This window comes from Molothrus ater, chromosome 6, assembly GCF_012460135.2.
Source record: "Molothrus ater isolate BHLD 08-10-18 breed brown headed cowbird chromosome 6, BPBGC_Mater_1.1, whole genome shotgun sequence".
NCBI lineage: Eukaryota > Metazoa > Chordata > Aves > Passeriformes > Icteridae > Molothrus > Molothrus ater.
The window spans coordinates 32,444,700-32,471,126 of NC_050483.2; the positions used below are offsets into that span (position 1 = coordinate 32,444,700).

A 26,427-nucleotide genomic window follows, 5' to 3' on the forward strand; every position below is an offset into this window, starting at 1 on the left:
ATGTATATAATGTAACATAGGTATGTCATAGGTATGTGCTATTGGTCATCAAGACCAGGGGAGTGTAAAGAGGAAGAGTGTGGTATTTTTTTCACTACAGCTTACATCTTAAATTAATCTAGATGCTAGGGCAAATCAGCAAAGACTCATCAATCAGTACCAGATTAGCTTTACCTTGTTCAGGTAGTATAGCGCACAGGAAAATTTATCAGAGTTAAGTCCTATCCAGTCCTATTTAAAAGTTCTAGATTTTTCCATCCAGACATTTCATCACTTTGCTCACATAGACTTCCAAAGAATTTATCCTGAGGGGCTATTTCTTCTTGCATTGCAGTTACAAGGCATTAGTTCATGCACTGCCGGTATGTCAAAACGTGTAGCTGATAACTTGGTTACATCATTAGTTATTCCTACCTCAGGTGGAAAAAAAATAGCTGTCTTGAAGCGCTGCTCGGAGTGCATGTTCTGCAGATTCTCACAGAGGGACCTGTGGTTACCTCAGCCTGATGATTGCTCTGCATTCCTCTGATGTAGACACCAAGAGCTGTTGAAAATAATTGAGACACTTGTCAACAGAGTGGGAGACTGGACTTCATCAAAACTGTTTTAGTCTCCCGGACTGATGACCTTTTGATGGAGTTTGTTTTAGTTAGGAATTAAGTGTCCAATCCTGTGGAGTGTGAAGCGCCTTCCCTGAGGTGCCGAGTATCCCTGCTTCTCTTGCGGTCACTCTGGCGCTAAGCGTCTCTGTCAAGACACTGAGCACTTTGCAGAACAGGACTTCAAACTGCTTTGGAAAGGAGAAGCAAGGTTTTCACTTCTGTTTTTTAAGAATAAATTTAAATTTGAAATACAGAATTGCTATGGGTAATCCTCTGTTCATTGAGAATGAAAGCTATAAAGGAAACTAATTTAGCAGATCCAAACTAGAATCACTTTGTTAGCTAGAACTGGGGTATAAAGGCAGGTACATTAATGCAGAAAAAAATACGTGCATGCCATTTTGCAGAAGAGGAATTCTAAAAAGAGTGCAATTCCTCAATTGTCCTCTGCAGTTAATATTAGTATTATAATGCTGATCATAATGTTTAAAGAAAAATATAAGGTTTCTGACTTGTTATATGTTTCCAATTTTTTTTTATTGCTGTAAACTGAGCCAGCTGATGAACAACCTCTAGGGAAGAGACAGGATCCCCCTTGTTTCCTGTTCAGCCTTGCTCCTACAAAAAGCTAATGAAAGAAAAGAACGTAATGGCTTTGCAACCCTGGTAAGAGGTTCAGAGAGTTCACAGGTCAATTGATTTCTAATCTTACTTTATGTTATATTTCAATCAAAAAACCCCAACCCAAAACAAAACCATTCCAGTCCCACAGTGCAAAGGTATGTTTGGCAACAACACCCTGATTTTACATTATCTTTGAAAATTAAGTGTTCAGCCTCTCTCAGCAGAAGGACACTGTGAAGCGTGGCAGTGAGCATTTTAAGCAATTTGAAAAATTGTTCTGTTTAGCGATGGCAATATGGATAGCAGTATATAAGCATTTATGCGCACACACAAATATATTTCAAGGTGGAAATATTTAATTAGCCCATCTGCAAGCATAAATAGCCAATCTGCATTCAATACATTCTCAATTAATTTAGTCAAAATTATGCCATTGACCATTTCTTTACTGCACTGTCTCAGAAGGGAGAAGGGAGACATATTAGTTGCATCACTGTAGAGCAATGAGATTTCTGTAAGTCGTGATCTGCTGGCATGTAATAACTCGATCTGCTTCATGCAGACAAAATATATTAAAAGTATGGACGAGTGAAGTTTGTGCCCCAGGGAGAAGGCAAGATAATGCATTGAAATTGTTCAGAGGTAGTTAGATACCTAATGGTCTAATATGTGAGCTATGTGAGGTCTGGGGTCTGGTTCTCATAAATTCTGGCTAGACTGATCCTGTAATTTCAAGCAAAGGATAAAAGCGTTAACCAGAGTCATCAGTGTTCAAGGTCCATGATGCTGGATATTATTCATGTAAAGATTCAAGAAAAACACTAAAAAGAAAGCTCTGGAGCATATGTGTTTATATATGACAATATATGTACATATTAAAATACGTGCTATATTCCTTGTGTATGTACTGATATATGCACAGGACCATGCACATAGTAAATGTCTACATTGGTATATGTACTTGCTAACGACTGAATAGCCAAAATAAGAGCTTTTTGTTGTGTGTTTTGTGTGTTTGTTTGTTGTGTGGTGTGGTGGGGGCTTTTTTGTTTGGTTGGTTGTTTTTAATCTCTTTAGCAAGTTAATCTATGGAAAAACAAAAATCTAGATCTCATTTTACTACTGCTACTTTGTAATATACATTGTATATCAACAACATTTTTACACTTGGCATCTACTTTTTTTTTTAAAGTTGCCTTGTGTTAATACATATCAGCAAAACTTGCTTATGATTACAGCAAAACATGGTTAATGCATGCTGATACACTTGTTTTCTCACTTTATACAGCAACTCTCAGCATATTAAACTAGTGAGGTCACTCCAGTGGCTGAATAGTTGCCACCCAGCATGTGTATTATGCTTCCTGATAAGTACATGAATGTAGTATAATATTGCCTTAATTCACACTTATAATTTTGCATCATCACTGCACACTAATCAAGAATTTGCTGTTTCAAAAACTGTATAGCTGCAGAATTGAAGTTAAATGGCAAGAGAAAATCATAAAAACTATCCCTTAGTACACAAACTGTACAGCATAGCATAGATAATAAAAATGTGCCGGACTCCATAGATTTCATTTACCATTGCTCCTTTCAGTCTTTAAGTTATATTTGTCCTGTGGCATTCTAGTATTATACAATATATTTTCTGACTGTAAGATATCACCTGGATGTTACCATGGATTTACTTAATTCTTTGGATGGGAATGGGAAAGAATCTCACGTACACCTCTCTACCTCCCAGAATGAGTTCTCACCAGCTGCATGGGCCCTGACCACTTTGTTTTCTGGGCTCCAGAGAGTTAGAACCTGGAAGGGAAAAGATCACATGTAGAGGTAGAGGGATCCTTATCTCTTTCTTGATAGTATGATTGTTTTCTCTTGCTTCCAAGTACATCCTGATTTAAGAACTCTGAGTTTTTGTCTTTCTGAGTGTGCATGATTTGCAAATATTTTGCTAACTAAGCTATAACTCCTTTTGCCTTGATATACATATTTTAAATTTAAACAGCAGACAGGATAGGAAAGCAAATCAACAAAGCAAGTCATTGCATTATCTTCAAAATATTTTCTTTGTCTGTGATGTATCCCTGTTTATGTCCTTCCTGTTCTGTAATGTATTATTCCCTTATGAACTCATGTCACAAATTCCATATTGTTTGGCACCAGAGGCCTAGCTGCATAGTGTGAGACCTTCTTAGATGCCCAGAAGACTGAGGGGGAGTTGAAAGGGGCTAGAGGATGAGTGTTGCAGGTTATGGGGCAGCATCCCCCCCACTTTCAAATTTAATTAGGTGCTAATTTGGAGGGTATGATGCATTTCTGCAGTGTTGTCACCTGTGAGCCAGTTTTACAGATGTACAGGAACCATGAGTCCAGTGAGAAGGGAGCTGGAGCTGTTCTGGTTCTGTGCGACTGCTTTCTTCATCCTGGGGTCCTGGGAGAGAGGAGCAATGTAAAGAATCCTGTTAACACTGCTGCTTTTGACCCAGTGTTTTCCAGGGTTTGCTTGAGCTTAAATGTTGCATTTGTATTTAAAAAAAGTTGCCTCTCCTAGAGACTTACCCTGATTCAAAATATGGACTTCTTTTTGAAAAGATTGCTTTTAAGATTATTAAATTTAGCTTTCTATATAACATTTCCACATGCGTTTTCAATTAGTATTTTGAAAATTACAGATTTTTCTCAGTCCTTAATTACAGGGCAATAACACACCCATGTCTATTTGACAGACTCATTTGGATGATTGTTCTGACAAAAGCAGAGATCATCTGGCAGGTTTATAAGGACAAACTATCCAAAACTGCATCTAATTTTGAGGTTCTCTATTCAAAATTCTTTATTTTGTACATGCAAAGATTGAAAACAGTCAAACTATACAGTTATAGGTGTACTACTTGACCTGTGAAAGCAAATTAGTTAGGATTGCACCACCTGAAAATTAAAGGTCAAATTAATGCCTCTTGGATAAACTGCCCCTCAAAATTTTAATAGTAAGTTTTATAGAGCAATTGCAAACTATCTAGAGCTGCTTTTCAGTAATTAGCTGAGCTATTAGGTGGAAAATTGGCAGACTAATGAATGATTTAAGACACAAAAACTCAGCTTGCATTGGCAGGATTATGGAAGGGTTAGATATTTTCAGAAAATGTTGTAAAAGATAGCACAGTTGACCCAAAATCGAATGAATTTCAGCATATTAATGTATTTTTTTCTTGTATAAACTTTTTAAACCTATCATTTTCCCAAAGTGAAAGATCAAACATAGATGCTAAGAATAAAATAACAATCCAAGAGCCCTATGCTTTTTCCAAGATCAGAGGTATGTGTCTGCTTGCTTCTTTCTGTCTGTCTAATTTACTCTGAGGAGAGCAGAGACTATACTGAAGTACATAAGGGGTATCAGAATTCCTTTACGTTCCAGTGTTTTGCCTCCTTCAGGGAATGGATCAGACAGTGAGTGCACAGGGACAACGTGACCTGTGAATACTCACAAACCAAAACACAGCTGGCAGGTCTAATTTTAGTTGCTTTAGCCTTGATCATGTCCCTTTAATGTATTGAGTGGAAAAAGAAAAGCACTTAAAATACATCACAGAAGGTCCAAATTCCTCTATAAATAGAGCCTCTACACTGATGTGTTTTTCCTCAACTCTGGTTTTGTTTAATTTTTTGTGTGATTTTTTTTTTTAATGCATGTGAAATTTGCCAGGTTGTCAGCCCTGGAGACAGAAGTCCCCTATCAACAGAAAGGTTACTGCAATGCAAAGTGGCAATTTGCATTTCCTACAATGACTTGCTGGTGTGCCAGAGCCCTGACCTAAAAGGACTACCTTTAAGCTTGACAATGTGGTTTAGTTTCCACACCTCATTCCCAGCCTTGTCTTAGACAAGAGGACAAACAATAGGATTTATTTTTATTTTCTATTAAATCTAATGGGAGGAAGACCAGGCCTCAGACCTTGACTTTCCTCAGTATCATTTTGTTTGACTTTTTGAAATTTTTTTCCAAGATGCTGAAAAAGCTGGGGATTTCCATGCAGACACGCAATGCAGAGATTGCATGAATTAGCAATCTATACTTTAAAAATCTTTCCTTTCAGTGAAGTTTTAAAAACTTCTTCCTTCAGTGCTCAATATGCAAGCAATTTTCTACAGCAGACAGTTTTTGTCTTTCAAGTGCCAAAAAGATTCATTTTCCAAGTGCCAAGTTTGTAAGCAAAAAGGCCATATATTTCAGCAAATGTGGATTTCTGTTTTACAAACTTATAGAGAAGAAATTTTGAGGGAATTTCATGCCTAAAAAGCGAATTCACTGTTTTATCACAATATGGACACTGATTTGGTATTTTAAATTGCAAGGCTCCGTAAATAAATTTACAAAACATTTATCAGGAAGCATAACCTTTGATAGAACTCTGTTTCCATCTTTGTTGATTTTTTTTTCTTCTTTAGTTTTTTGCTTTTTCATTAGATTTAAGAGATCTACTTTCTGCTTAGTTTGTTTGACTGCTTGTTTTAAAAATCCTAATCTGTCAATTAAGCATCTCTTTTTCTTGGTTTGTTTCATTCATTTTCCAGGAATTCCTCAAAATGTAGGTATATGAAAAGCAGTGTTCAGAGTGGACAAAGTAATGTACAGACAGCACCGATCCCATCTCATAAGCACACCAGCCCTGAAGATAAATAAGACCTAAGTAGAAAATTTTCTGTCAGCTTGCATAGCCCACTAGGTCTGAAACCTGAGAACTTTGTGCTGTGTGCTGCTGTGTAGCCTTGTCCTACTTGCATCACATGAGCTGACCATAAGAAGCAAACACTTTGGTTCTGTCAAACCTTTTGTTCCCAGTCTAATGGACTCTTTCCTATGATCAGATGCCACACAGACTTTCAGGAAGGAAGTCACAAATTATTTCCTGGAATCAATATTATAATCTTAATGCAGAAGCCAGAAAAACGTGAGGTGACTTTACTCATATGTGCAGCCATTCCAACAAAATCCCCCCAGACTGAAATGTTTTCCTTGACTTTTCCAGATCAGTTAGGCCATTTCAGGCCATGCTAATCTTTGAGCGTTGGTCAACTTATCCAGGTAGAATACAGAGAGGCCAGAAGCTTTGCAGTTTTGTGAAGCTGGTAGTTATACAAAGCTCAGCTTTCAAGCTCTCCATGTTGCCATGAATTGCAAAAATGGAATAATTCAAATTATACAAAGTAAATTTTCATTGTTCTTTTGGTCTTCATCTTCTCTCTCCCTCAATAGAAAACCCATTTTATATGTAGTCCTCCCATAGCCAAATTGAAGGAATTGGGCTTCAATTAATGCTGCTTAGTGATCTATAAAATGCAGTGCAATGGATACAACACCTCTGAGACAAAGCATTGTGTTAGGTAATTAAATGAACAGTACTCTTCTTACTGACAAAAAATTATCCAACATCAAGACCTATCTTATCTGCTTTGACTAATAAAATTGATTTGCATCTGCTCTGACCAGTACAGTAGAGCTGATGGAAAATCAGGGAAAGTAAACAGAGAAAACTAAATCAGTTCACAAAAATTTGTCCATGTGAGACAAACAAGCTAAACTTTTCAGACAACTTAGAGATACTATTAAGATGTAAACAAAATTAAATAAAAATTAATTAAATCTAATGAAAATGTCCTACAAGCACCTGACACATTAGACATTTATATTACATATATTATGAGTTCTGTTTAGAAGTAATTTTATTGAAATAAAAGTCCATAACTATAGACACTGCCAATCTTAGGATTTAAAACATTTAGTTTCTGATTCTGATATACAGGGCATACCAATAACTTCAAAATAGCAACATTAACTCATTCTCAATGTCCTGTTTAGGACCTCTAAAAGACAGCTAAAATGTCAAGAAAAACTTAAGACAAAATATATCGGGGGAAAAAAATAGTGCACAATATTTAACTTAAATGATGCTAGAGACTTTAGTGATCCCATTCGTGAGAGGGAAGGATTTTACAGGTCAGTGTTAGGAGTGTGCTTTTGTTTTCCCTATAAAAATACAATAATTTATCTACAGCTAAGTGTTAGCAATATCACAATTCACAGATGCTTACTGAAGTCTTTCTGAGTTTGGATAGCTAAACCTTCAGAATTTTAGTGTTAAATAGCCAGAATCATGAGTCCCACAAAATGCTGTGCTTGTGAAACTGCCCTCCCTCTAGAGGGACTAGATGTTCTATTGCAAGTCTGTTTCCAAGTAGCTGAGAGTCACAGTCAGGCATTGAAGCAATGAACTATTATCCCATACCTAGGATTCCTTCTGATACCCAGGACTGGGATGGAGGAAGCTGCCAGAATTAAATGCAGAGGGGACAAAAGATGTCCCAGAGAGTGAAGGATGTAGTTTGTGTCACACTGACAGATACTGTGAAACAAAGGAGGAGATGAGGAGGGATGGCTGAGCAAGGAGGATGACAGTACCCTGGGAAATTGGGAGACTCCAGTTGTAAAGGAGTAGAATTGGAGCACCATGAGAATGTGACTGCAAATTAATTAGGCTAGTAGGAGCAAACTAGAAGGAGGCAGCTGCTGGACGTGGGCCCTGGGATTGAAGTGGGATGAGGGAAATGATGAAGGAAAAAGAAATATCAGGGCTGGTGACATTGGTGATGGAGACTGGATGAAGTGCTGGGACCTGACTTAGTTCCCATTTCATTGCAAAAGAGGATCCTCCCACTAGTGCACTCCTTTGAAGGCCTTTTGTAATGGCAGACTTTGGTGGCCAACATTAAAAGAAAAACGCCACACAGCTTTACATACTCCCCTGTGGTCCTCTTGCCACACAGATGTGGGATGGAGAGGAACCAGGTGAAAGCACCCTGTATGGAGTCCCTGGTCTAGGAAGGTCCACAGCAATGGAGAAGGACCATTCCAAAGGAAATCCTGCTCAGAGCAGGAGCAGTGCACACTCCCTTTTTCTGTGGGGGTGCTGCAGATGCCAGCATGTACAGGCTGGAGCATGTTCAGTACAGATGGAGTCTTTGAAGTATTTAGCTGACAAACTCTTAAATGTCTTTACTAAACTAGTGCTAATTGAAAATTTTCAAAGGTTTATAGCTTGGCCAAATGTGGGTGGATTTTCAAAGAGATGGCAAAAGGCGCATCCCCAAGAGCAGGGCCATCCCTTCTCCAAATGTTATGCTTCTGTTCCAAAGCACATTCTCCTCAATTAAATATAGCAAGAAACAGCATACCAATATTTTTCTTTAATTTCATTTTCAGAAATGGCTGAATCATTTTTGCTAAAACTTTCCAAAATAATTGAGGCTTGGGCAAACATTCTGCAGACTAAATTTCAATTTAGAAAGCAAAGTTTAGCAAATGGAAATATTGCCTTACAAGAGGAATACCTGTTCTGTCTAAAGTAAACTGAAAGGTCGAAATTTAGGAGTCCTTTTTCAGAAATTAGGAAGAGAGGGACTGGTAGTAAGTTGCTGCAGGTTTTTAGCACTGCTCATGAGGAGAGAATTGGTCTTTAAATGCACTCCTTGTATTTAAATTCTTACACAGGTTAATTCAGTGCAGATGTTACTAGTGAGTGATTTGCCTGTATGAGAAGGCTACTTCTGTGGTCTTGCCAAATGTAGTGAGGCTTTGGCAGTTACGTAGTGATAGCAAATCACCCAGTCATGTAAATTAAAGTTGCTTCAGGGCAGCTTTAATTTCTCTATCTAACTTGCTCAAAATGCTTTTAAAATTTGAATTGTAGAGTAAGTGTGATTTACTCATTCAAAGTATGTCCTGTGCCCTCTCTCTTTCACCCTTGGATGTGTTGCTAACTTCTGCTTTTTCATAATATCCTGATCAAATGCCCCTCTGCAGTGTCAGAACTTCCAGCAGGTGAATACTGACTTTACATTCTGCTTTACAAAAGAGCTACAGGTTATATTTTTTCTGTAGTACCCAGACAAATCTAACTAAAACAAATTCTAACCATCTGTATTAAAGCAATGATGCACATTTCTGAGGCTGCTGGAGAAACAGCTCATTTTGACATATATCTAGAATACTTACCTTTATGTCCCATCCCCTAGTCATTTTTTACAGAAATGGTGGATAATACATTTCCCTTAGGGAGGATTTAAAAGCATTTTGTGTTATGATGGCTAACATGTAGGCTCCTATCACTGTGGGAATGAAGCCTACTTTCACCAAAACAAAACTTACTTTCCTCTGGATAGCAAGTTCCACACTGGAATCAAGGTGACTGGACTGTCAATTCACACAGTAACTTTTTGCACTGCTCACCTAATTCAGGTGGTGGAGAGCAAATGACACCTCAGCATAACTGGGTGCCATAGACAAAAACCTGAGATCCTTGAGTTAGAGTCTGTACCACCAAGGATGTTGCTGGGAAGTGACCACAATATAACCTGAGGGAAGTAGAATTGTCCCAGTTCTGTGCTATCAGATTCTTTCATCAGGCAAATTGGAATGAGGGAAGTGCTCAGCTCTATGTTGCCATCACAGATGGAACTGGAGAAGTTTTTTGGGAAATTAGTAGTAGCTTAGAAGAGAGCTATACACAATCAATCAGAGAAGAATAAGAGGCAGGTATGGATTTTATATGCAATTAATTGAATGATTCCTTGATTTTCACCTGTTGCATGTCAGAAAATACAAGTAGAGACCCACAGACTGGGCTTACCATGGAGAGCTGTACATGGTACAAATGTCTGGAATTTAGAGAACATTTTAAGCTTTTGTATGTGATGTGGTCTCTGGGAGCTCCTCTTGTTCCAGTCTATATTGTGCTAGCAGCCCTTAATCCTAACAGAAGATCGTGTGCTTGTTTTGGTAGGGGGGAAAAGAAGCAGAAAAAAATTTCCCATTTAGCCTTATATTTCTAACCCTAAGAAAGGCTATGTGAGGTATCTGTAAGAAGTCTCTCTCAAAGGTTCTTTACAGTTGCTCAGAAAGTAGTACAGCTTGAGGTATTTTATACTAGCCTATAAGGCACTAGATTTAAATTGGTGTGCAGTGAAACATTTAAATATACTATAGCAAATGAAATATGGTCCAATAGGTTTTTTATGGTCCAGCTATGCTTTTTCTTTTCAATCACTAGCCTGGGGCGAACAAGTCGGCTTTAAAATGTCTATTTTAGCTATGCTTTTATCACCTCTGTCTTTTAGGAAGTTTGGTTTCTTTTTTCATTTCTTCTCTTTGATAAAAAAAAAAAAAAGCTGAGATCTCTGAATGAGTTATTTATCTCTTATGTTTAATCTATTTATCTGTCAATGGACATGCTGCTTTAGAAGTGTTTTATATTACTAATTAATTTAATTTCACATACTGTACTCCATGTTAACACATTTTCTATTATACACTATAATGTGATACAGGGCCTTCCCTCAGCAACTTTACCTTAAAGCTTTAATTGCTTCCCTCTAAGACTCAGCTCATGTTTGATTTATCTGATTTCTTTGTATAGAGATTCTCTGGTTTACAATGTGTACGCAAGCCACTAAATTGGTGTTGCTGTTTATCTAGCTAACTTACCAGTTGGTGATAGTATCCATCCCTTTATTAATTTATGAGTGGGCAATAAAAGAAGTGTCAGAAGCCCTGTTGTTGTCTCTATCAGGTCACTCTGTTAGTTTGTGTTTAGAAAGACAACATGGCCTGCCACTGACTTACACAGTGATTTGAAGGATTGATGCCTGCAGTCAAAATCTGTTATGAATTTCTAGCTGTGAAATTTTTTTTCCCTTTTTTGAGGGAGAAAAAGGTGAATTTATTGGAGAGGAGAAAAGGGGTAAGACAGCTTGAGCAGGCTTGAAGACAGTGTGGACTTCATCTGACATACATTGTTGTTTACATAATGGAAAAGCTGAACCAAAATGCCAGATCCCCAAGCTATGTGAAGTTCAGAGTCTGGATCCAAGTATTGCAGCTTGAATTCTCTCTGGCTCTCAAGAACCTAAATGTAGATACCACATATTAAAATGCATGAAAATGAATGATAGTAAATAATCAATGTAGAGTGGGAAATCTGGTCCTTTGATCTGTCAGGTTTCATCACATAACACAAGCATAAGGACATATGGTATTTTAAAGCTGCATTTGAAGAGATGCCTACGCTGACTTTTATCCTTATTTACAAATAGTCAGCAATAAAGGCTGTAATCTTCCAGATAACACTATGGATGTGCATAAGTCTTCTTGCACAGAGTTCATTTTAGGATTGAGATGTGATTAATATAGCTAGAAAACATTTGGAAAATGCATGCATACTTCTGAATGCATTAAGTGAGCCCAATATTACAGCTCTTAAGTAAAGAGTAGGTAGATGTTTTTATCTCTGGTGGTTTCTTTCAAATCCAGAAAGCTGCTTTGTTTCTGTAAAACCTCTTCATTAGCTATTTCATTGTTACATTTACTTCCCACTCATTAAAGATCCATCCCACTTTCCTTACGTATGGATGACGTCTATTGGCTTCAGTGAGAACTAATTGCACATGAGGTGAAAGGATTCAAATTAGGATTGCCAATATATGACCACACGGAAAAGCAAGCATGAAATATTCTAATTCTTTTTACATGCAAAGTAACTTATGAACAAAACCCATTGTGGCTGATTCTCACAAGCTTAGAGCATTGTGAAAGATAAATTAAAATGGGCAAGGCTAATTAATTTGCTAAAATCCATTGTTAATGCAGTGTTTTCAGTCCTCGTGAATGCTGCTCTCATGACATTTGGTGTCTTTCTAAAGAACCATCCCAGCTGTAAATATTGTTTTTTCTTTCCTCTGAGAATATAAGCTTCCATTTAAATAAGTAAATTCCTAGACCTCATGATTAAGTATAAAGTTTGGAAGAAAGAATTGCATGCTTCTTAGACTTGAAAGGCAAATAAAGATCAGCCTGTGTATTCCGTTTAAAGTCTTTTTCTAAAGTGTCAAAATTTTTAATTTTTTTGAACTCTGATGTTGGATTGTTTTGGATGAGGGAGGGGGTGAGAAGGCAAGAGGTTTTTGGTTTTTCAGCTTTTGGGATTAGCCAGGAATGAGTGACTGCATGGCTATTCTAAAGGCTTTTTAAAAACTGCGTCACATATACCAGAAGAGATAGTGTCATCTGGCAAATTGCTGCTGAATGAAATAGTAATCAAAATATGTGACAAAAGCTACAAGCTCTCTCTGACGACTCCGCCAGGGCTTATGCCACAGTGGGGTTATTGAAAATCACTCCTTTAAGACTCTGTGCAGGAAAGCCAAGCCATTGAGGACTTCAGCCCACTAGCACTTTTTCCCAGCAGTGGCATTTGCTGCTGTGAATTCAGGGCTCTGTTGACTTTGGCTGATCTGAGCGCTGCTCCCTGTCGGGCAAGCTTGCAGGATCGGGCCCTTGGATGATACATGTAGGACTCTGGAAGACCAGCTTTTACTGCTCATATGTTTGGCAGGCAGATTTGATAATCAGTGCTGTTCTAGAACCTTACACCATCTCAGTGAATATAAATTGATGGTGTAAAGCAAATGGGCAACTGGCGGGAAGCCAAACACAGAGGGGAGAGAAGACGGTTTATTGTTGAGGGGGCAGCCCGGTGTTCTACAGCAGAGCTTTCTGTTCACAACAGCTCTGCAGAACTGCTGAGTTCGAGTGTGGCCTCTGAAGTGTATGAAATAATAACAGTTTTATTTCTCCTGACACAAGCACGGAAGCTGTTTGCTGCCACCTCAGAACTGTTACCCTGCAATGCAAAAGTACCAACAAGGCAGGCTGGATGCAATGTTATTATAAACAGTGCCGCAGTAAACTTCAGGAAAAGCCCATTATACGGTGATAGCCTGTTTGTCAGGAGAAAAGTTCACTAATGTATATGGGAAGCAGAGCTCCTCATTCGCTGATATGTCTGAGTCTATTTTGTTGCACTTGTACCTTTATTTACTGTGCAGGTGCTGCTGAGAATAACCTCAGAAAACACAAAAAGATGGGAGGCCACGTACTCAGCTAGTTTAAATTGGCAAAGAAGTGGTGTAAATTCAAGGCACTTGATGCTATGGTCCATTGCTTATTATTCCTTTTAAATATTTAGGATTTTGGGGGGTATGGAAGGAGGAGTGTTTTCTCTGTGGTTGTTTTATTACTGCAAATCACTGAATGAAAGGTGCATTTAAAATAAAGCAATGAATGAATGATAGCAGTAAAAAAATGAACATATGTACACGATAGAATTAAATTCCATTTTAACTCTAATTTGTGTTCCTATGCAATCAGTCGCAGTGATATGAGCTGAGAATTTCAATGAGGCCTGAGGGAGTTTGACACCCATTTATTTTTTTTTTAATAGGATTAGCACCTCTAAACCTAAAACTTCTTTGAAAATCAGCCATAATATCAGTCCTTCCAACATGTCTTAACTCTTTCTGTTTGTTTAATTATTTCAGGAATTATTCTGTACTCAAACAAAATGCAAGTATTATCTTTTGTAGTTAGAGAAATATAATCATTCATTCATCAGTCATAGATCTTAAGTGACTGTCTTATAAAACTAGAGGGTTTTGACTGTGCTCTTAAAAATCTGATTTCTGATTGAGGTGTCTTTTCTCGATGCAGAAACCTACTGCTATACTCTATAAGCTCATCCCTTGGTTCTGCCATCAGCTGTGTATTTTTCCTCTCATATGACATTGGGTCAGGCACCTGGTATCTCTAGGCCACCCTTTATCCACCCAAAATCAACTTCTTTTTTCCTTTCTTGCTTCCTTCTTCCAGGGAGTGATGTAGTAAGGTTTTCATTGCTTGTATTCCTTAACATTCATGAAGACATTTGAGATTCCTGTCTGGAAAGTATTCTAAATACACACAAATATTAAGTTATGGTAATTCTTCAGCTTAATTTACTGGCAGGTTTCTCAAGCTAAACATGAAAATGGCACAAGTCTTTTGTAATGCTAAGAGCATGTTCAACTTTTCCTCTGAATTTCAACAGAATATGAAAATTTAAAATCTTGTAAAGGAGATCTGCCAACTTCAGCACTATGTACTATCAAAAAGTGGAATAAAAGAAAGAATAAGTCAACTTGTTAAGATTTTGTTGAAGAAATCACTGTAAAAAGCAGGTATGTTATGCAAATCAAGTGATTTGCTGAGAGTCAGTTCTTAATTCCAATAACTGCATGAGCCAACTCAACTGTGGCTAGAAAGCCAAGAAAACAGCATATAGATTAAGATTACTCAAAACTTTTGTTCCTGCATATAAGAGATGCAAATTGGACCATCTTAGTGTTGCTTCTGAGTAAAGGACAAAATCTTGCTTCTTCCCTTCCGTTTAAAGTATGGCGCTTAAGCCATTTAGCAGGGTCTGTGAGCTTTTGGTGACTGCGTTTGGGATGAGTGACCTCCTGCCCTCTCACTACTTTGCAGAGCCAGTAGGGACAAGTTAATCACAAAGATGGAAAGGATATTATTTTTAAGGCTGAAAAAATAATTTTGAAAGCATGCCACTATTCCTGTGTGGAATGTGCTCGAGGTAGAAGGCCAGGCTCTAAGAGTTCTTTCTGCTATTTGCAGGAGAGGATTTTAACCACATTCAGATAAAAAAAAAAAAAAAAGAGGATTAATTCTTTAAAATCAGTATAGAATTCAGATTTCTGGACTCCTTTTTTCATAAATACATATAGAGTAAAGTTTAAGAATGGATGTACATATCCACCTGATGTTTGTTATGAAAGTCATAAATCATTTCCAAAACTGAAGAGTTGATAGGAACAGAATATCAATTTATCTGTTTACTATTTAAGTTCTTATCCTGTCTATACCCACGTCCAGAATATCTGAAAGTCCCCTGGGCATGGCATCTTCTTTGCAATGTAAAAAACCTTCTCCTTTTCAGCTGTTTCTCCCTGCTTGGTTTTAGGGAATTAATTATCATATGGTTGCCATCTATTCAGAAAATTACAGGATAATCCCAGTGTTTGAACACCATGTCTGAATTTCAGTCTCTACTTGGGCAGGACACATGGTGTGAGAGACAGCTGCTAAAAACTGTGCAGCTATTACAGTGTGTCAGTTTATAAGCCGTGAAGTGTATGCACCAGCTCACAGATTGTTGGTAGGAGTGTGGTACTTTGTTATAAATATATTTTATTGATTGTAAGGAGATTTTATAAAAAAGCTACCCAGAAGAAATGGGCAGTAAAAGACCAAGTAAATTGTTTGGCTTTGATTTTAAGTTGCCTAATTTCCTAAGAATTTATGGGGGTTCCACAAACTCCCAAAACACTGACAGAGATTCTTCTTGCTTAGAGGTAGTGGATAGTTATGAACTGGATGTTCAGCAAGATGGTGGTCCCTGGGGAGGGCATCCAATCTTAAATGGAAAGGTCAACAGGTTCTATTAAACCAGATCTTAAATACATTTAGGTGACTAAATATGCAGATGAAACCTTCTGAAATTGTCAAAAGTAACTAAATACATTGCATGCCTAGCTCCCAGTGGAATCAGGTGAATTGGCCACCTAACTCCTATTCATGCATAGCTTTTTCTTTAGGTTCCTAAATGTTTCTGTTGTGGCACCAAATACTTCTTCCTTCTTTCCAGATCGATGGTAGCTCAGAGCACCTGCCACAGAGCAAAACAGTACACACTTCTGAAAAAAAACCCTTTGTATCATGACTTTCTATGTGTAAATATTATACATTCTTTTAACATTTTCCTAGTAAATATTTTTAAAATGTTACAGATCTATGGCAGATGTTGCTATCTACTGTTTCCTAAGCATGTATGTGATGGGTTGTGTATGTATCTGTGTTTTCATGCTTTTTCCATTTTAAGCCTAGGGAAATCAGCATATTGTGCTCAGTGGGAGTGGTAGGCAGAACATCAATGTGCAGTATATACCATTACACCTAAGACTACTGCCAAGTTGAGCAAATACAAACAAATATGGAAAAAATGTGCAAGACCCAAATAACTGAGATTATAAACCACCTGCAATAACTTCCTGAGGCCTTTAATACTTTGTAAAATATGAGGCTTATCAATAAATTCATTCAATCTCTACAGAGGAACTCTGAAACAGTCCAGAGATGCCCAGGTGTTGGTCAAACCCTAATGTGATTTGAAAATACTTCCTTTCCCATAATTCCTATCTCAGCCCTGCTGAAAACCAGCCTCTCAGTCCCTCTGGCTGTGGGGCTTCCTGACACCCACATTTCTTTCCTGCTCTAAAGCTCTTCTCTGCTCCTCAGCTACCTTTTGCTCTGACTTCCCCAGATTCACTTTTCTCTTCCAAGTTGCCTTCCTGAGATTGAGTTAAATCCTTTACCAAAATGAAGCCTATGTCTTGTAGCATTAGCATCCCTGTTTTCCTTGTCCTTAAAAACACCTTGCAAAGCTACTTCCTCTTCCATGTGCTTGCACTCTCATCTTGCTGCACTCTCATACCTTAGCTGTCCTTCAGAAATTGATTAACTTTAAATGTAATCATAATCATAACATTTTAAAGAGGCATGAGCACTAGTAAATGCTTTATATCAGGCATAATGCTTTTTCAGATGCTTCATTCTTTTTAGACCTGTATTCTAGAAATCTTGTCCAAAAGGGCCTTTTCAATTCAAAGCTCTCAACCTCACACTCCCAAAACCATAAAACATGATTTCTGCTCTAAACCTCATAACAGTCACCAGTAGCTGGCCAGCTTGTTGCAATTCTACTCAGATGCAGAAAAGAGGCCTTTCCAGGAGGAGCAGAGCAAACAGTTTTCTCTTCTGGACTCACTCGACAAATAGCAAACAGAATCTACATATGCTTTGGAAAATAGATATCATTTGAAGACCTGAGCTGCAGTTTCCCTTTGCAGAATTTTGGAAATGTTTGTAAATTTATGTAAATTCATGGCTTAGATTTCATCTTTGAGGTTTTGGGTTCAGACATAGTGTGAGACTTAGCCTGAACCACAGCAGTTTCACCTAGTTGCCACATGAAAGCATCGACTGCAGCATTGCAACCCGAAGTCTTACAACATTTGCCAAAACTCAGATGAACTGCCAAATAAACCTGGCCTTACCTATGAATGGTTCAGGGTTTCACTATTAATGTGGTGTCTTTTCACCACCAAAGTTGTTGCAGCCATTGCCTTTGCTTTGCAGATTCAGTGTGTGTATATATATGTATATATATACATATATATGTATGTATAAATCATCTAAATACAAATTAAACTATATACACTAAAAATTCAAACATAAATCTTTATTTTGTGATGACTAGTCTTCTTTCCTTTTAGTAGATCATGAATATTTTCTGGCAAGATATGTCACTAGCTTATAACTTCATTAAGCTGCAGTCCATACCTTACCCTTTCACTAGATCCCTGAAAAGAACTTTTGTGTGTGCCAAACAGATATCCACTTGGTCTGTGGCTCTTGAAAGGTAAATTGCCAAGTTCCAGCAAGCAAATTAAGGGGTGCAATGAGAGTTAGCTGTTGCATTCTATCAAATCCTGCTACTGAATGTGTTGAAAAGCTTGCCCAGAGCCATGGCCTCACATATTTACGGTATGAATGGGAGACACTCGGAGCTATGTATTGCCATAGTTCCCATTTCTTTTGTAATAAACTAGCTCAGCAGATGTAGCTTAGGTAAAAAGGAAATTCAAAGTCTCCTACTCAGAGACTAACCAAAACAAAGTTCTCTCTCCAGTCCTCTGTCTATGAGCCAAACCCAGAGCCAGACCTTACTTGTACTGATTAGTGTTTTATTCTGTGTGTAACCCAATGAAACTCAAAGGGTTCCCAGATGGAATAAAATGCTGCTTAATAGCACTGTGTAAGTATCACTGCCAGAATGTGGCGCAGAAAATGTTTTAAAAATCTAACTTTCCATTTCTAACACAACACAGATTAAATCATAGCATTAGTTTTCCAAGTCAGTTGCATCATTCTCTTGGTTTATAAGTTTTGGTGCTGGAGAGATCTGTTCTGGATAGCTTAGCTTTTCTTTTGAGATAGATGCATAGCAATTTTGGCATTGTCACTACCTAATTCACATCAAATAATTCCGTACTTGTGACTTAACCTGTGCCTGTGTTCTACAGGCTTCAGAGTATTTAGTATCACATTTCTGATGTGATTCACCCTGCCTACTCCACCTGTGTAGTGAAGTGAAAAATTAAGATGTTCTATTCAACTTTGTTGATTTTATTTAGCCTGGTGGGTGCACAATAGCTCCGAATTAAAGCAGAAGGAAAAGATGAGCCCAAAATCCTCAAAACAGCAGAACCTGCAGGATTGTGGATTAAACTAAAGACCTCTAACAAAGCTTGAACTTTGATCCAGCAAGATGGTGGTGAGGGAGATAACAATACACATTTTTGTGCTTATTGATACTTTCACTCATGTACTGTACCAAGATGTTTCAGAAAACATTGATTACAACATTCTACACCATTTTTTTCACAATTTATGTAACAGCATCTGCATCTCAAGAAAAAAAGGCTTTCTATATTAATCAGTAAAGGCTAATAAATTTACAATTCAGCTTCCATTGAAGTCCTCAGAGAACTTCTGTTGCCTTTGTGGGGTGGTAGGTTGGCCCTTTAGCATACCTTTCATGCCTAACAGTGCATGAATCTTTTGTATTTCTAGCTTTATCTAATATTGTTGCTTAACTCAATTACACATAAAAGTGCGAAGAGTCTCCTCACTCTTCACAGCTTAACCCACCACTTGTTGTTACTTGTTTATGAGACATTTTTCTACTTTATAGTCTTTAATCTGAAATTATATCAAGTGCTGTAATAAAACTGAAAGAGATAATATCTATGGCATTTCCATTCCTCTGCTCTGGTGATAACATTATTTAACAACACTTGGAAGTTAATTAAGAAAGACCTTGCTGTCATAAATCCATGTTGCCTTCCTCATTAAATTAGGCTTTGCAATGTATTGCTGAAGTTAAGAAAACTTTTCTGGACATTCAGCAATGGATACTTCACTAAATAGTCCACAATATGTTAGACACTCTTTAGCACGATGACAATCTATTTAACACTCATGCTTCTGGGGCTTCACATGTTTAGATCAGATTAATTCTGAATCTTTCTTTCCTTTTAAATAATTAAGAAAATATTTCTGCTTCTTGGGTATTTAAGGTATTTAATCTTTTCACAGTCATGTTTGTTCTCATTTACATGTTATATTATCCCTATTCTGTTTCCTTGAATCCTTGATTTATGCAGTTCTCTATCCCAGCTAACAGAAGCCAGCTACTGATTGAATATACTAGTTCCTTGCCCATTATCATTCATCGTGAACATGGGGGTTTTTCCTATCAATTGTAAATCCTGTCTATAGTGCAGAAAAAAAATGAAACTGGGCTTTATCTTTATGGCTTTGTGAACCCTGCATTCTTTCATAATGCATTTGTAAACCATTTTCTGTAAGAATTTGGTTTAGGGCAATCAAAAAAGAGCCAGCTCCATAGGTTAGACAGGGGTTCAAATTCAATTAAATCAGCCCTGTAGGAACTGATTCCCTGAGTATACTGCAAAGCAGAGCACTGGGATTGTTTGGGGACAGATTTGTGAAAAAACCTTATGTGGTCCTGGACTTTTCAAACACATAATCTGAGATTCTTTGGCTTATCCAATCTTGAAAAAATAATTGTTCCCTGAGATAGGTTAACCATCAAAGACAGTTGTAACTGTACTGTGTGAGTACCACTGTTTAATATTTAATGCTGTTTCCATTCCTAAACATGTCTATATGACTCACAAATTCCTACTCCAAATCAGAAAGGCTTACTAAAAAGATCTTGTATTAAATTATCATCTGCCTCAGTCATAGCCAATAATTTAGGTAATCATGGAAAACCATGTGGAAATGAATAAATGCAAAATTTGAGAGCTCTCACATACCTGGATCTGGTATTTACAACCCTTTTTTTGGAGCACCTTACATCAAAACCAGTGACTGTATAGGGTCAAGAATGGATATTTGCATCCAAATTGTGTTGATGGGACTGATCTTTAGCATAGCAGAGATTTCTGATAAGTCTGCTAATATGTAAAGATTCACATTTTGAAGAAGAATTATCCAGGGCTTGCCAGACAGTTCTATTTTGCCATGCCATTAAAAGGGACACAGCTCTGCTTCCTGATATTCATGAAATGGGGAACTATTTTTAGTAGCACTGATTATTTTCTTAACTGGCTTTAAGTAAGGTGTTCTCACCAATCATATTTGCTCCAGGTCTTTTCTCAAGAGATTAACAAAGCAGAACTTGACGAGACACTTCATTCTAAATAAGAGAGGGAGCTATTTAGAAGTAATCTTTCTTTCTTACAGCTTAACTTTGTTCATCAATTTAGGAACATCCCACTATGATTTTTACTTCAACATTTACAGTATTTTCATTTTGTTTGACTTCATTACTTCTGAGACTAGTTTACCATACTCATTTTTTAGTGGTTTGAAATACTGTTTCAGCTTCATTTCAGTTTTTGGTCTTTTAATTTTAGTTCTTGTTGGGGTATATCTGTTATAATATGCCTTCCATGTTGTTTTTTCAGTCTTTTTCCACAATAGTTGTAAGACATTACAGATAACTCTTAAATATGTGTCTGAAATATAGATTTTGTATTTCTGAAGCCTATTTTGGTATGTTTACTGAAAGGTTAAGTTTCTTAAATTAGGCTTCAAATCAAATTCTAAGGAATATAATGGCAAAACTCTTACTGACTCAAAGAAAATAGGATTTTATATCCAAACATCTAGAAGATCACATATAATATCTAGGAGAAGAAAATTGCTGTAATACTGTTTGGTTTTATTACTACACATTGTGCTTTATGTCTGGAGACTGACCTGAAAACCCATTGGCCCAATATCACTGTTCCTCTCTCTCCAGTACTTTCTTGTTACCTAAACTACATTTTAAAAATCTTTTCAATCATTTAATCTTTTCCATAGCTACCAGTTTTACCTCTTTTTAATCTGTCAGCAAAATTTAAGTCAAACTTTGAGTGTCTCTCTCTTCTGTAATTCATTCTACCCTTCCACTGCAATAGAAATATTTTCAGTTCTCTCATCTAGCTTTAGAGTCTTATGAATAGCAACCATAATATTTTCTTGTAGTGCAGTTATTGTTGCATTTTCTTTTTTGTTGTTTTGTTTGTTTGGATTTTTTGAATTTCTCTGCTACCTTAAAAGTGCACCATGAAACTTCCTACCATCCCTGTCAGATATTCTTACATTTTCTCCACAGATTCTTTTCTCCATTCATTATGTCAGACCATTCAAGTTCCCTGCTTTCAGGGAACTCACTGCCTGGAAATTTGGAATTAAAAGACCAGAGCCAAAGTGTCTGTTTATTCTTACATGTCAAAACCCCTGAAATGTTTGATAGTTTTGCAAGAAATTGGGACAAGAGTAATATATTAATGCTTTCATCAGAAACTGCAGTTCTTCCTCACAGAAAATAGAGCCAATTGTACTTGATGTGTGACAATGCTTATTGCCACCCTTCTCGTTCATTTGAATAGTCTCCATTTTCAAAATCACTGTACAGGCTGCTTGCCCTCCTTTTAATTTTCTTGGGGTAAAATTTTGTATAAGAGATTACAAATTCTTTTTCTTCTTGCAGCACCAAAGAATATGGTTCTCTGTCATTGTTCTGTTTCCATTCTAATGATAGGAATTTTTTCTACCGCAGTACTGCATATTACTTCATTAATAATCTTTCTTCCCTTCCTTAGAACATTTATTTTTTTCCTGTAAATGTGCTTCTCAAGCTTTCATTTTGCAAACCACACATCTGGTCATCTTTCTTTTTTGTTTTGTCTTAAAGCAGCCATATGTCATCAGCAACCCTCTCATGTATATTGAACTTCCTTAGCACATCAGCTTGTCTCTTTGAATGTGTTACCTGATGTCTTTAAAGTGGCAAAACAGAGAAAAGTGGGTCCTCCTAGTCTTGGTTCGTCAGACAAGTAAGAGTGAGGGATATGGTAGAGACAGGAATATGGCATTTATGGCCTTGTTCTGTATCTATTCTATCTTTGCTCTTTAATTTCTCCTTGCCTTAGTTCAACTAGCAGAATATGGCTCAAATCAGTTCTATGCTATCAGCAGTTAAGTATAGGCTATCCTTTATTGATAGGGAGGAACCAGGGCTACTGAGTTCTGGTGTGTTTTTTGTTAGATCTTCCACAACAACTGTGATTCTCCAGCTCAATCTGTCTGTCCAGGTGCTTTATTAGGAGTTCACAGGTTTTATTATGAGTGGTCTTCTCTGGGAATTAACAGAGGCATAACAGCAGGCTTTCTGATCGGAATGTAGGCATAAGTGCTTGAGAACCATTACAATGTGTCTGGCAGCATGTATGTAAATAACAGAGAAGGATAATTATTCTAAAAGGTTTAGATTGAATGGGTAAGCTTTAATTAAAATTTGAAAAGCTTTTGGTACAGGAGATACATTCAATCTTTTCTAAAAATATGCTTAGTAATCTTGGTTCTGTGGTACTCTATGTGAAGAACCCTCTTCTCCTTCACCATTTAGACTGGCATTGCGTAAGTTAAGACATTAAAAAGGTTTTAGTGTGATGAGATGGATGATATCTTAGGTAACTAGGACCATAATTTAAATGTAGCCCTGCCAGTGCATAGTCTGTCAGGGGAATGGGCCCACAGCATTTTCTATGTTGAAAACTCTGGAATGCAAGTGCTTTTTCTGCTTCCTAAAAGAGTTGCAGTCTCACAGAAAAGCAGAAGTGCACCCAATTTGGAGCTCAGTTCATTGTCTGAAACTTGGCTTGATCATCCATGACAGTGGACTGAGTGTCTTGTGGCACTGCTATTTGACCATCCAATAGCACTGAAGAGTTCATGAGATACCCATGGTTACCTTGGCAATGAAGTGATGAGACCATCTCAGTAGAATGGGAATTTTTGGAGGTGGTGAGATTTTCAAAGCTCTTTCTTTTTTTATGACTGTTAACTCATTTGTTACTGAGATTAACGTTTAAACAGACAATTAAGAGATGCTTTTAATAGGCTGAGAAAAGTTAAAGGATGTCAGTGTATTCTTTAATCCTGCCTTTTGAAACAATCCCTAGCATTTTGTACTCATTATGCTTTTAAAGGGTGAATAATTTAGATTCTCCTTATTAGAAACTCCCCTCTATGTTCCTTTCTCTGAATATAGCTTTCTAAATAATAAACTAATCTTATATGAAATCCAATAACCTATACATCTGTCTGAGTAAAATTATTACCTACGTATATATACTCCCAAGTCTACTACCAAATCCAAATGTGATGGGCATAATTGTCATTCAATTTATTGGAAGCAAATTGACAACATTTATGCAGAAAAAAACCAAAAAACAACACTTTAAATTACACAGGACAATGCTGAAAAGCCATCATTAAACATCTTGAAATCCTGCCTTCACATTTGCCATGCATTTGGCAGGATCTGGGCCATGAAATCCCAACCATTAGATGTTCAGAGCAAAAGGAGCCCTGTGGTACCCTTCTTCAGTACATACCTGGGCATTTAAGGCTATAATGACACTCGCCTGCAAGACATTTACAAAGCAGGTAAAGCTCTTAGTTCATCTCAGGTAGTTAGGTGATGATGAAGTGATTCACCATCTTTGCAACCATACTAGAACATGTATTCCTACCAGAAAGTTTAGCCATTGCAGGGGTAACCGGACTTACATCTCCAGGCATCCAGCAGCGTACAGACTAAACTATAACTTTTACTAAGATAATATGGAAACTGACAACAAATTATTACTTGTGGTCTTTTTCCAGTTTTCAAGTGCAAACATACCTAAGTTTATTTTAAATCCGAACCAGTCAGACATTTAGTAATATAGATCAAAGCAGAAATGAAGGCCTCCCATGCTTATTATTTCAATATGATGTCTGTTCTAATAAAGTGTAAGAATGCCTGTGATAGGCTAACTAGTAGGAATTTTCTGGTTCTGTAGTTTAGCCTTAAATATATACATGTATTTGTAAATTAACCAGAAACACATTGTGGTGGTTTCAGTTCCTCGGAAAGCTGATTGTTTTCAATCCTTTCTTTAATCTTAGAAATATGGTGGCAGTCTGCCAGCACACTTTCAGATAAACAGTCCACTTCACATTTAAAAGCTGTAGAATCACTGATATTGAAGGGGGGAAAAATCAACAGAAAACAACACCAGTTCTCTGTCTCTCTCTCTCTCTCTCTCTCTCTCTCTCTCTCTTCCCAAAATGTAGAACATTATTTAAATAAGTTAGAGTTGTTGTGCTATTGTCCCTCACTCTTAATTAGAAATAATAAAAGCCATCTGTGCAAGGTGAATTTTGATAAGATCTCGGCTTTTAAGTGTTTGTTGATCTTGTGTGTACCAATTTTCAAATGTCTTAATAGCTCCAGAATGGCTATCACACTGAGTAGGCTCAGTGATTTCCATCAAGCTCTGTGCTGTTGAATGCAATTCACTTTATGAGTGGTTATATTTTGACTGAAATTTTTAAAACATACTATTCCTTACAGTACAATAAGTATTTAACTGGATGGAACTGTGTCCATTTGGAAGAGGCTTTTTTTTTTCATAACAGCAGCTTCTCGCACTTTGGGATTAAACACAATTAAAGTGACGAGTTGTTTTACATGAATTGCATATGGGACAGCATTTCTGTGGCTGCTTTCAAAGGCAGAATTTTCTAGTCTCATTTTACCCATTTTGGGGGGCCCACATTCAGGATAAAGACCCACCCCTGAACCCAGAAGGGGAAGGCTCAGAAGTGATTGTCTCGAAGCCTGGAAATGGAAGACAGGATTTCTTTTCTTTCAACCTGTGTTTTCAGTCAATTAAAATTTGTACTCAGGGCTTTTCAGTTTGAAGCCACCCCTGTGTCTGTGATGAGCAATCCTTCTTGTTTGTGCAGTCATTCATTATCTCCATTACCAAGAGGAGAATAGAGGACAATTACATTGTTTGGACGAATCAGAGTGTTAGGAGGAATATTTATCATGGTGGCAGAGTGCAGCACCTGACAGCGCACGATTGATGGCCAGAAATGAGTGTGAGTGGCCAAAGCAGTCTCATATGATGCAAATTACTGACTGTGGATTCCAATTTATCCTGTTCATTTTTCTTGCCTTTGCTGAAGACTATTAGTGGTTTTTGAAGCAGTGAAGGGGTCATTACTAATGTGGGCTAGAAGCAGGAGGGGGAAGGAGGGGAAAAGCCTTCTGTAATTACACAGCCTTCAAGAAAAGGCTGCAGGCCTAGCCAAAAAAGTGTCAACACTTAGCAATCAGAAAAATTTATTTTCTTTTTATCCTTAACCCATATTAACTCAACATTATCATCTTTCTTTGTTAATATTTGCAGAATATTAAAAGCTTGACTTTTATACTAATACAGGTCTGTTTAACCCTTTTTGCTGTGAAGTGATGTTGCTTTGCTACATGTCAATTTGTCAATGGCATTAAACAGTGTCTGCTTTTAAAAGTGTAGATAGTGGAAAATTAAATATTCAGTCTTCTTAAAAAACTAATTCTAGATGACTGATTATTTCTTCTCCAGAATAGTAGGTAGGGCATTGGAAACATAAGAGAAAAAATTATTGAAGTAGAGGTGCAAGAGGTTTCTGTGTTAAAATGTAATGTCAGTCCAGGAGAAAATCAATTTTATTTGGGGTGTTTAGGTGGTGTGATCTGTAAGCAGTATCAAAACCCCCTGAAAGTTTCATTTTGCTGTATAATGAATGATGTGCATTTAAAACATATGCATATTTAATTTAATGCCTATTCAAACCCTACTTAGTCAGCTCTCTGGGGGTTATACATGAATTAATGATCTCCAAAAGCTTCTCCTAGCTATCACGATAGAGCATATTGATTATGTGCATAGTAGGTGTATAAGGTTTCCCCAAAAAGCTCTTTATGAAGGAAAGGGAGAGGCAAACAGGCAGGCAGGAAATAAGTTTAATTCTGTTTATTTTATTCATCTGAAAGTCAAACTATGAACTATGATTTTCCCCTCTAAGTCATAGGTAAGCATCAAGTAATCCACTCCTTGCCCCATAAAAGGTTCAACACATATATTGGCAATAAACCCAAGAGTAATTGAATTGGTTGTCGTGACTCTAAGAATCAGTGCTGAACATATTGTTCCTACAAGTTTAAAATCT

The 26,427-nt window shown here is 37.2% G+C and overlaps 1 protein-coding gene across 2 annotated transcripts in view; it reads left to right on the plus strand.

Moving 5' to 3' along the window:
* MEIS2 (Meis homeobox 2) overlaps positions 1–26,427 on the plus strand; it is a 173,506-nt gene that overhangs the window by 83,125 nt on the left and 63,954 nt on the right. The window lies entirely within an intron of this gene.